Here is a 10,731-nt window from a genome sequence, read left to right as displayed (position 1 = left end):
GCAGGCTACAGGTCTGTCTTTGAGAGATGACATGGAGAGGCAGGCTACAGGTCTGTCTTTGAGAGATGACATGGAGAGGCAGGCTACAGGTCTGTCTTTGAGAGATGACATGTAGAGGCAGGCTACAGGTCTGTCTTTGAGAGATGACATGGAGAGGCAGGCTACAGGTCTGTCTTTGAGAGATGACATGGAGAGGCAGGCTACAGGTCTGTATTTGAGAGATGACATGGAGAGGCAGGCTACAGGTCTGTCTTTAAAAGATGACATGTAGAGGCAGGCTACAGGTCTGTCTTTGAGACATGACATGTAGAGGCAGGCTACAGGTCTGTCTTTGAGAGATGACATGTAGAGGCAGGCTACAGGTCTATCTTTGAGAGATGACATGTAGAGGCAGGCTACAAGTCTGTCTTTGAGAGATGACATGTAGAGGCAGGCTACAGGTCTGTCTTTGAGAGATGACATGGAGAGGCAGGCTACAGGTCTGTCTTTGAGAGATGACATGTAGAGGCAAGTTTGTAAATTGTCATAAAAAAAAGCCCTCCAGATGACGTCGGAATGTTTCAGTTGCCATGCCGTTGCTATGATGTTATTTTCAAAAGCTGTCCGTCAAAAGTCACGAGCCTGACTGATGATGTCACAGTGGAAAAGAGAAGGAAAGGAAACCCAAACACACAAACACTCACAAGGCGCAACGCTCTGAATGATGGACTTTCCTTTTGACTCGAGGCATTTTGTAGTGACAGAAGGGCAACACTGTAGCGTGTTGTGCAACAGACACAGGGTGTTGCAAATGACACTGTAGCCTAACAGAAATGGCAAATTTGTATCTGCACTCAACACAACCTCACATCCTACACGTTATCAACATCGCTCTGACGTTTAGAAAAATGTCACATCATAAATACTGATAGTACACGGCAGCCCCAGGCCTGGCCCCTTGAAGGGCAGAGCTGATGGATGGAGCCCCAGAGAGGCACTCCCACACTGGGCCCCCTGACCCCCCTCGGCCCCCTATAGCCCTGAAAGCCATGTGGAGGCCCAGGGAGCTTATCTGGTGCTCTGCCCCCAGGGTTGTCCATCATCATGGGCCCACTACAGCAGGCGACGGCAGAGAGGACGCTCCTCTTCCTCCACTCTTTCCTCCAACTTTCCTTCTCCAAGTCTGAACGTTCCATTGCCAGCCTCCCAGTCAGGCTTCTCAGTTAACCAGTTTGTTGTATTGAGTTACTCAACAATACTACACAGTCCCATACAGCCATATGACTGTGCTGCCTAGCCCTAACAACTTTGTCACGCTACGAACAAAAACTTCAGAAAGACTTGTCCATTGTGGTGCTTTCACTTGGAATGGTAGGAATGGCACCAGTACTGCCCTACCCACCAGAAGTCATACCATCCACCCCCTGGCTATCAACCCTGTCTGTCTGCTCTAATGTACAGTCACCTCTACCTCCCAGTCACGCCACTCAGAAGGAAACAGGGCAGGGCGAGCCAAAGGAGGAATCCCCTAGACTAGCAGAGCCCTACCTACTAGATAGACAGACACTGGCAGAGACAGGCAGAGACACCCTGCTGTTGTCATTGGGCAAGACAGATCTGAGTCACTGAACATGTTTGGTCACCACGACGACGCTGGCTGAAGAGTGGCTAGCACCTCTGATCATCATCATTAACCGGAATGTAAAAACATAGAGACACGCATCAGTGTGTACTGTTTGTACATACCCTGAGTCAACAAAACATTAGGAACACCTTATGTGGCACACACACACACACACACACACACACACACACACAATCCATGTCTCGATTGGCCTTGTGGTTAGAGCGTTGGGCCAGTGACCGGAAGGTTGTTGAATGAAATCCCTGAGCTGACAAGGTAAAAATCTGTTGTTCTGCCACTGAGCATGGCAGTTAAGACATGGATGTCGATTATGGCACCCCCCCCCCCCGATTTTTTACAATCGCTTGGACCCATTTCTCAATACTTAGGTCACTTTTTCAAAACTCTTCACACAGTTCTCCTAACTAACTTTCAGCTTGGCACAGCAGTTCATTCCACGTTCAAAATGCCCTAAAACTACCAAAACACTACATACATGTCTCAAATCAACTCCTTCTTCCAGAACACTGGCAAAGGTTGTCACCCAACAAGCACACGTTGTCACTCATAAAACAACACTAACAACAGGTAGCATTACACAATGTTTTCTGTACAAAACAAGAATGACACCACTCTACTGTTTAGAATAACCTGCAGTTTATGTTACAGGAATGAATCAGACATAATGCAATATGCTTCAATGTGTTTTATGTCATTTAATGGCATTGAGGGATTCCAAAATACAATAATTTGTATATACACCATCTACCGATACAGATACAGTAGTCAACCCTGTCTTCTGCATTTAGCCACAGGATCTCATCCACATCACATCTTATGTCATCGTGGGCAATACACCTAGGAACTAATCTTTTGGCATGTCTGGTCCATCCCTGGCAATCTTCTGCAGATATGTCCAGGCATCCACCATTCATTGGGTCCAGGAGGGACGTTTGATAATGTGGATGGTGGTCATAAACCTTCCACCTCCATGAGGAAAATAATTCCTCTATGGGGTTGAGGAATGGAGAGTAAGGTGAGAGGAACATAATTCCTCTATGGGGTTGAGGAATGGAGAGTAAGGTGGGAGGAAAAGTGACATCATCCTGGGAGGGGCTGTAAACCACTCTGTGACTGTATGGGAGGGGTGAAATGCCACATTGTCCCATGCAATTACAAACGTTGGCCGAGTTTGCCTCACTGCAACCCTGCCCTCACCTGGCACAACCCTCCCATAGAGGTCATGCAGGAATGAAATGAGACGCTCGGTGTTGTGTGGCCCAATTAGCGGTTTGTGTGACAGGAATCCATCAGAGGATATTGCTGGACACATTGTGATGTTGTCACCCCTCTGGCCCAGGACATCCACTGTGGCTCTTTTTCTAATCACATTCCTTCCTCGCTGCCGTGTTTTGGCCAAGTTGAAACCAGACTCATCCTCAAAGATGAATATATGGGGTGTTTGCATGGCTTCAATCTCCATGACTCTCTAAAATAAATCCACAAGGAAACATAAGAGTTAGGCTATGACGGTAGTTTACATTATACCTTAAAACATGCCATTGTGTGCCTCTGCCCTGTTTGGTTTTGTTCAAAACCAGTTGTGTATTTTATAGTCATCTTACCTGGACATATTGGTTTCTGAGTTGCTTGACTCGTTCAGAGTTCCTCTCAAAGGGGACAGTGTACAACTGCTTCATCCTGACTTGATGTAAGCATATTTGTTATGCTTACATTGTCTGCCAACACTCGTCCCGAATCTCTGTGAGTTTTATGCCGTTGTTTCTGATGACCATATCAACGACTGCAGTTTCCTGCACAGCAGTGAAAAATCCTACCTCTCCCGCCTGTGGGAGGTAACCGCTGGGTCCTAAGCAGAAATACAAAAACAATTACACACAAGAAGGTTTGGAGGCTTTGCTCAATTTACTTCTGTAATGTACAGCTCAGTCAGATGCCCTTGCAGAATGCACATCTTAGCTATCGTTTTGCGGGACATTTCTCACAATAGATGCCACTGTTGAGTGTTGCAGATTTGGCTGCACTCATACCAGCCTCTCTCATTGATAGACCATGATTTATTACATGATCAATTATAGTAGCCCTAATCTCAACTGAGACTACAGCTCTTGATCTTCCTCTCAGTCTTCTTCCACCATGTGTGCGTGCGTACTCCTCTCCCTCTCCCTCTCCCAGCCACTCTTCTTCCTCTGTCACTTCTCTATCTCTGGCTGGGTCCATGTTTACATTACAGTACAGCATTATTCCTAAAATGTCCCCTTTTGTATAGATGGTAATGTAATTGAAAGACTAAGACCTGTGTAGGTGTTCAGCTACAATGGGAATCAGCTGTGGTTGGTCTAATTGTTTTGATAGTATTTCATTCTTTAGATGTGGAATATATTTCAATATGGTATTACTGTAGAAATGTAGCAAATTGTTGTCTTCTTCAATGTTGTGTTATTTTAGGTTTTGAATTTAAGTTTAACAGTTTTGAAAAGAGTATGTAAACATGTGCAAATTGGCCTGTAGGTACATAGAGTTTTTGGTGGTGGTTGTGTCTGAGTGAGAATGTCACGGTCGTTGTATGGAGGAGACCAAGGCACAGTGTGGTATGCGTACATTCTCTTTTATTAGTCAAATTGAACACTGAACAATCTAACAAAAAAACAAACCATGACGCTATATAAACAAGTGCTGACAGGCAACTACACATAGACAAGAACCCACAAATTCAAAAGGGAAAATGGTAACCTAAATAGGATCCCCAATCAGAGACAACGATAAACAGATGCCTCTGATTGGGAACCAATTCAGGCCACCATAGACATACAATTACCTAGACTTACAAAAAAAAACCTGGATCTACAAAAACCCTAGACAAGACAAACAAAAGCATACCTACCCTCGTCACACCCTGACCTAACCAAAATAATAACGAAAACAGAGATAACTAAGGTCAGGGCGTGACAGAGAAAAGAGTTCATGAAAATTTAAAGATGTAGTCATTGAATGCATTTTGTGCCAAAGCAATGAAAAAATGATCCATAGTTTAGCCCACATAGACTGTTGTTGTGCTCACTGTGTGAAGAGTTTTGAAAAGGTGACCTAAGTATTGGGTCTAATGGGTCCTAGCGATTATTAAAAACTGTTAATGCGGAAGACACATTTCAGTGGAATACATTGTTGGACAACTGACTAGGTATTTTCCTTTCAATTGTCTCATGGCTTAAAAAAATCCTTGTTTAACCTGTTTCCACCCTTTCATCTAAGTGGATTTAACAAGTCACATCAATAAAGGATCCCAGCTTTCACCTGGACTCACCAGTTCAGTCCGTGTAACAGGAAATAACAGTCGTTGTTCATGTTTTATACACTCAGCGAATAGAAACTAAGGAATGCAGAAGAACAAGTCGTTCCAAATTCAAATGTACTTCCTGATTAGGGAAACAGCCAGGCCGATAATATGGATGTTCTTGTCATTGCCATCCTTTTAATACAATCAGTATAAAAGCCGAACAACACACACAAAGTGGAAAAATAAGTTTGAATTGTGCCGTGAGTCAGAAATTGAGTAAGTGAGTTGATTGTCAAATAATTCCTATTATGTTCAGTGTTTTGTCTTCCTTTAAATGAGCCACTAGAATGATTGGTCCATATAAGAAAGAAATGGAGTCATATAAAGAAAGATTTACAACTGGATGACTCATCTCTCTCGATTATGTTACCTGGTCATGTGATGTAGCCAGGAGTGGAGCCTGCTGATCACTGTCTGTCTCCAGAGAGGTGTGTTAGTGTGTGTGTCTCCAGACAGGAGAGCAGAAACTGCTATGTTTATTATAAGTGAGTCATTCTCTATGGGGAGAACAGTGTGTGACCACGTCTTCCTTATGAACACTATGTGCTGAGTTAGTTGGTGGGACTTGTGATCTCTCTACCTCACTGAGTTAGTATTGGTGGGATCTCTCTACCTCACTGAGTTAGTATTAGTGGGATCTCTCTACCTCACTGAGTCAGTATTAGTGGGATCTCTCTACCCTCACTGAGTTAGTATTAGTGGGATCTCTCTACCTCGCTGAGTTAGTATTAGTGGGATCTCTCTACCTCGCTGAGTTAGTATAAGTGGGATCTCTCTACCTCGCTGAGATAGTATTAGTGGGATCTCTCTACCTCGCTGAGTTAGTATTAGTGGGATCGCTCTACCTCACTGAGTTAGTATTAGTGGGATCTCTCTACCTTGTTGAGTTAGTGTTAGTGGGATCTCTCTGCCTCGTTGAGTTAGTATTAGTGGGATCTCTCTACCTCACTGAGTTAGTATTAGTGGGATCTCTCTAACCTCACTGAGTTAGTATTAGTGGAATCTCTACCTCACTGAGTTAGTATTAGTGGGATCTCTCTAACCTCACTGAGTTAGTATTAGTGGAATCTCTCTACCTCACTGAGTTAGTATTAGTGGGATCTCTCTAACCTCACTGAGTTAGTATTAGTGGAATCTCTCTACCTCACTGAGTTAGTATTAGTGGGATCTCTCTACCTCACTGCGTTAGTATTAGTGGGATCTCTCTACCTCACTGAGTTAGTATTAGTGGGATCTCTCTACCTCACTGAGTTAGTATTAGTGGGATCTCTCTACCTCACTGAGTAAGTATTAGTGGGATCTCTCTACCTCGCTGAGTTAGTATTAGTGGGATCTCTCTACCTCGCTGAGTTAGTATTAGTGGGATCTCTCTGCTGAGTTAGTATTAGTGGGATCTCTCTACCTCGTTGAGTTAGTATTAGTGGGATCTCTCTACCTCGTTGAGTTAGTATTAGTGGGATCTCTCTACCTCGCTGAGTTAATATTAGTGGGATCTCTCTACCCGTTGAGTTAGTATTAGTGGGATCTCTCTACCTCACTGAGTTAGTATTAGTGGGATCTCTCTACCTCACTGAGTTAGTATTAGTGGGATCTCTCTACCTCGTTGAGTTAGTATTAGTGGGATCTCTCTAACCTCACTGAGTTAGTATTAGTGGGATCTCTCTATGTAACGATTCTCTTCTTGTGAAGTAGAGGCGGACCAAAGCGCAGCGTGGTGGTTGTTCATTGTATTTATTGACGACACTATACATGAACAAACTAACGAAAAAAAACAAGAAACGTGAGAACTCAAAACAGCCCTGTCTGGTGCAAACACAAAAACAGGAACAATCACCCACAAACACACAGTGAAACCCAGGCTACCTAAATATGGTTCCCAATCAGAGACAATGACGAACACCTGCCTCTGATTGAGAACCATATCAGGCCGAACATAGAACTAGACCAAAACATAGAAAAACAAACATAGACTGCCCACCCAACTCACGCCCTGACCATACTAAATAAATACAAAAACAAAGGAAATAGAGGTCAGAACGTGACAGTACCCCCCCCCCAAAGGTGCGGACTCCGGCCGCAAAACCTTGACCTATAGGGGAGGGTCTGGGTGGGCGTCTGTCCGCGGTGGCGGCTCTGGCGCGGGACGCGGACCCCACTTCGCCATTGTCTCAGTCCGCCTTATTGTCCGCCTCCGTGGCTTACTCACCATGCCCACCCCTCTCAATGACCCCACTGGACAGAGGGGCTGCTTGGGACAGAGGGGCAGCTTCTCGGGACAGAGGGACAGCTGCTCGGGACAGAGGGACAGCTGCTCGGGACAGAGGGACAGCTGCTCGGGACAGAGGGACAGCTGCTCGGGACAGAGGGACAGCTGCTCGGGACAGAGGGACAGCTGCTCGGGACAGAGGGACAGCTGCTCGGGACGGAGGGACAGCTGCTCGGGGCGGAGGGACAGCTGCTCCGGGCGGAGGGACAGCTGCTCCGGGCGGAGGGGCTCTAGCGGACCCTGGCTGACTGGCGGCACTGGCGGCCCCTGGCTGACTGGCGGCCCCTGGCTGACTGGCGGCACTGGCGGCCCCTGGTTGACTGGCGGCGCTGGCGCTGGGCTGACTGGCGGCACTGGTGGCCCCTGGTTGACTGGCGGCACTGGCGGCCCCTGGCTGACTGGCGGCACTGGCGGCCCCTGGCTGACTGGCGGCACTGGCGGCCCCTGGCTGACTGGCGGCACTGGCGGCCCCTGGCTGACTGGCGGCACTGGCGGCCCCTGGCTGACTGGCGGCACTGGCGGCCCCTGGCTGACTGGCGGCACTGGCGGCCCCTGGCTGACTGGCGGCACTGGCGGCCCCTGGCAGACGGGCGGCATTGGCGGCTCCTGGCAGACGGGCGGCACTGGCGGCGCTGGGCAGACGGGCGGCACTGGCGGCGCTGGGCAGACGGGCGGCACTGGCGGCGCTGGGCAGACGGGCGGCACTGGCGGCGCTGGGCAGACGGGCGGCGCTGGCGGCGCTGGGCAGACGGGCGGCGCTGGCGGCGCTGGGCAGACGGGAAGCTCCGATGGCGCCGGGCAGACGCGAAGCTCCGGCAGAGGCGCCGGGCAGACGGGAAGCTCCGGCAGAGGCGCCGGACAGGCGGGAGGCTCCGGCAGAGGCGCCGGACAGGCGGGAGGCTCCGGCAGAGGCGCCGGACAGGCGGGAGGCTCCGGCAGAGGCGCCGGACAGGCGGGAGGCTCCGGCAGAGGCGCCGGACAGGCGGGAGGCTCCGGCAGAGGCGCCGGATAGGCGGGAGGCTCCGGCAGAGGCGCCGGACAGGCGGGAGGCTCCGGCAGAGGCGCCGGACAGGCGGGAGGCTCCGGCAGAGGCGCCGGACAGGCGGGAGGCTCCGGCAGAGCTGGAGAGGAGGAAGGCTCTGGACGGATGGGCCGGAGAGACAGCCTGGTACGGGGAGCTGCCACCGGAGGGCTGGGGTGTGGAGGTGGTGACGGATAGACCGGGCCGTGCAGGCGCACTGGAGCTCTTGAGCACCGAGCCTGCCCAACCTTACCCGGTTGAATGGTCCCGGTCGCCCTGCCAGTGCGGCGAGGTGGAATAGCCCGCACTGGGCTATGCAGGCGAACCGGGGACACCGTGCGCAAGGCTGGTGCCATGTAAGCCGGCCCAAGGAGACGCACTGGAGACCAGATGCGTAGAGCCGGCTTCATGGCACTTGGCTCGATGCCCACTCTAGCCCGGCCGATACGCGGAGCTGGAATGTACCGCACCGGGCTGTGCACCCGCACTGGGGACACCGTGCGCTCCACAGCATAACACGGTGCCTGCCCGGTCTCTCTAGCCCCCCGGTAACCACAGGAAGTTGGCTCAGGTCTCCTACCTGGCGTAGCCATACTCCCTGTTAGCCCCCCCCCAAGAAATTTTTGGGGCTGACTCCCGGGCTTCCATCCACGACGCCACGCTGCCTCCTCGTACCAGCGCCTCTCCGCTTTCGCCGCCTCCCGTTCTTCCTTGGGGCGGCGATATTCTCCTGGCTGAGCCCAAGGTCCTTTACCGTCTAATTCGTCCTCCCATGTCCATACCTCCTCGCGCTGCTCCTGCTGCTGCTTTCTCCTTTGCCCATTACCACACCGCTTGGTCCTGTTGTGGTGGGTGATTCTGTAACGATTCTCTTCTTGTGAAGTAGAGGCGGACCAAAGCGCAGCGTGGTGGTTGTTCATTGTATTTATTGACGACACTATACATGAACAAACTAACGAAAAAAAACAAGAAACGTGAGAACTCAAAACAGCCCTGTCTGGTGCAAACACAAAAACAGGAACAATCACCCACAAACACACAGTGAAACCCAGGCTACCTAAATATGGTTCCCAATCAGAGACAATGACGAACACCTGCCTCTGATTGAGAACCATATCAGGCCGAACATAGAACTAGACCAAAACATAGAAAAACAAACATAGACTGCCCACCCAACTCACGCCCTGACCATACTAAATAAATACAAAAACAAAGGAAATAGAGGTCAGAACGTGACACTCTACCTCGTTGAGTTAGTATTAGTGGGATCTCTCTAACCTCACTTAGTTAGTATTAGTGGGATCTCTCTACCTGACTGAGTTAATATTAGTGGGATCTCTCTACCTCACTGAGTTAGTATTAGTGGGATCTCTCTAACCTCACTGAGTTAGTATTAGTGGGATCTCTCTGCCTCACTGAGTTAGTATTAGTGGGATCTCTCTACCTCACTGAGTTAGTATTAGTGGGATCTCTCTACCTCACTGAGTTAATATTAGTGGGATCTCTCAACCTCACTTAGTTAGTATTAGTGGGATCTCTCTACCTCGTTCAGTTAGTATTAGTGGGATGTCTCTACCTCGTTGAGTTAGTATTAGTGGGATCTCTCTACCTCGTTGAGTTAGTATTAGTGGGATCTCTCTACCTCGCTGAGTTAATATTTGTGGGATCTCTCTACCCCGTTGAGTTAGTATTAGTGGGATCTCTCTACCTCGTTGAGTTAGTATTAGCGGGATCTCTCTACCTCGTTGAGTTAGTATTAGTGGGATCTCTCTAACCTCACTGAGTTAGTATTAGTGGGATCTCTCAACCTCCTCACTGAGTTAGTATTAGTGTGATCTCTCTACCTCACTGAGTTAGTATTAGTGGGATCTCTCTACCTCACTGAGTTAGTATTAGTGGGATCTCTCTACCTCACTGAGATAATATTAGTGGGATTTCTCTACCTCGCTGAGTTAGTATTAGTGGGATCTCTCTACCTCGCTGAGTTAGTATTAGTGGGATCTCTCTACCTCGCTGAGTTAGTATTAGTGGGATCTCTCTACCTCGTTGAGTTAGTATTAGTGGAATCTCTCTACCTCGTTGAGTCAGTATTAGTGGGATCTCTCTACCTCGTTGAGTTAGTATTAGTGGGATTTCTCTACCTCGCTGAGTTAGTATTAGTGGGATCTCTCTACCTCGCTGAGTTAGTATTAGTGGGATCTCTCTACCTCGTTGAGTTAGTATTAGTGGGATCTCTCTACCTCGCTGAGTTAGTATTAGTGGGATCTCTCTACCTCGTTGAGTTAGTATTAGTGGGATCTCTCTACCTCGTTGAGTTAGTATTGGTGGGATCTCTCTACCTCGTTGAGTTAGTATTAGTGGGATCTCTCTACCTCACTGAGTTAGTATTAGTGGGATCTCTCTAACCTCACTGTGTTAGTATTAGTGGGATCTCTCTACCCTCACTGAGTTAGTATTAGTGGGATCTCTCTAACCTCACTGAG

At 48.9% G+C, this 10,731-nt stretch overlaps 1 long non-coding RNA gene across 1 annotated transcript; it reads right to left on the bottom strand.

Moving 5' to 3' along the window:
* Window positions 1–2,793: 2,793 nt before the first annotated feature.
* On the bottom strand, window positions 2,794–3,453 carry LOC118936933. The gene is made up of 2 exons (XR_005034361.1): window positions 3,229–3,453; window positions 2,794–3,092 (listed from the first exon to the last, which is right to left on the bottom strand). It is a non-coding gene; the product is annotated as an uncharacterized LOC118936933 (long non-coding RNA).
* Between the last annotated feature and the right edge of the window lie 7,278 nt (window positions 3,454–10,731).

Source organism: Oncorhynchus mykiss, chromosome 10, assembly GCF_013265735.2.
Source record: "Oncorhynchus mykiss isolate Arlee chromosome 10, USDA_OmykA_1.1, whole genome shotgun sequence".
Classification (NCBI taxonomy): domain Eukaryota; kingdom Metazoa; phylum Chordata; class Actinopteri; order Salmoniformes; family Salmonidae; genus Oncorhynchus; species Oncorhynchus mykiss.
The sequence above is the reverse complement of the archived record's forward strand: the minus strand, read 5'-3'. Positions and strand labels throughout refer to the sequence as shown.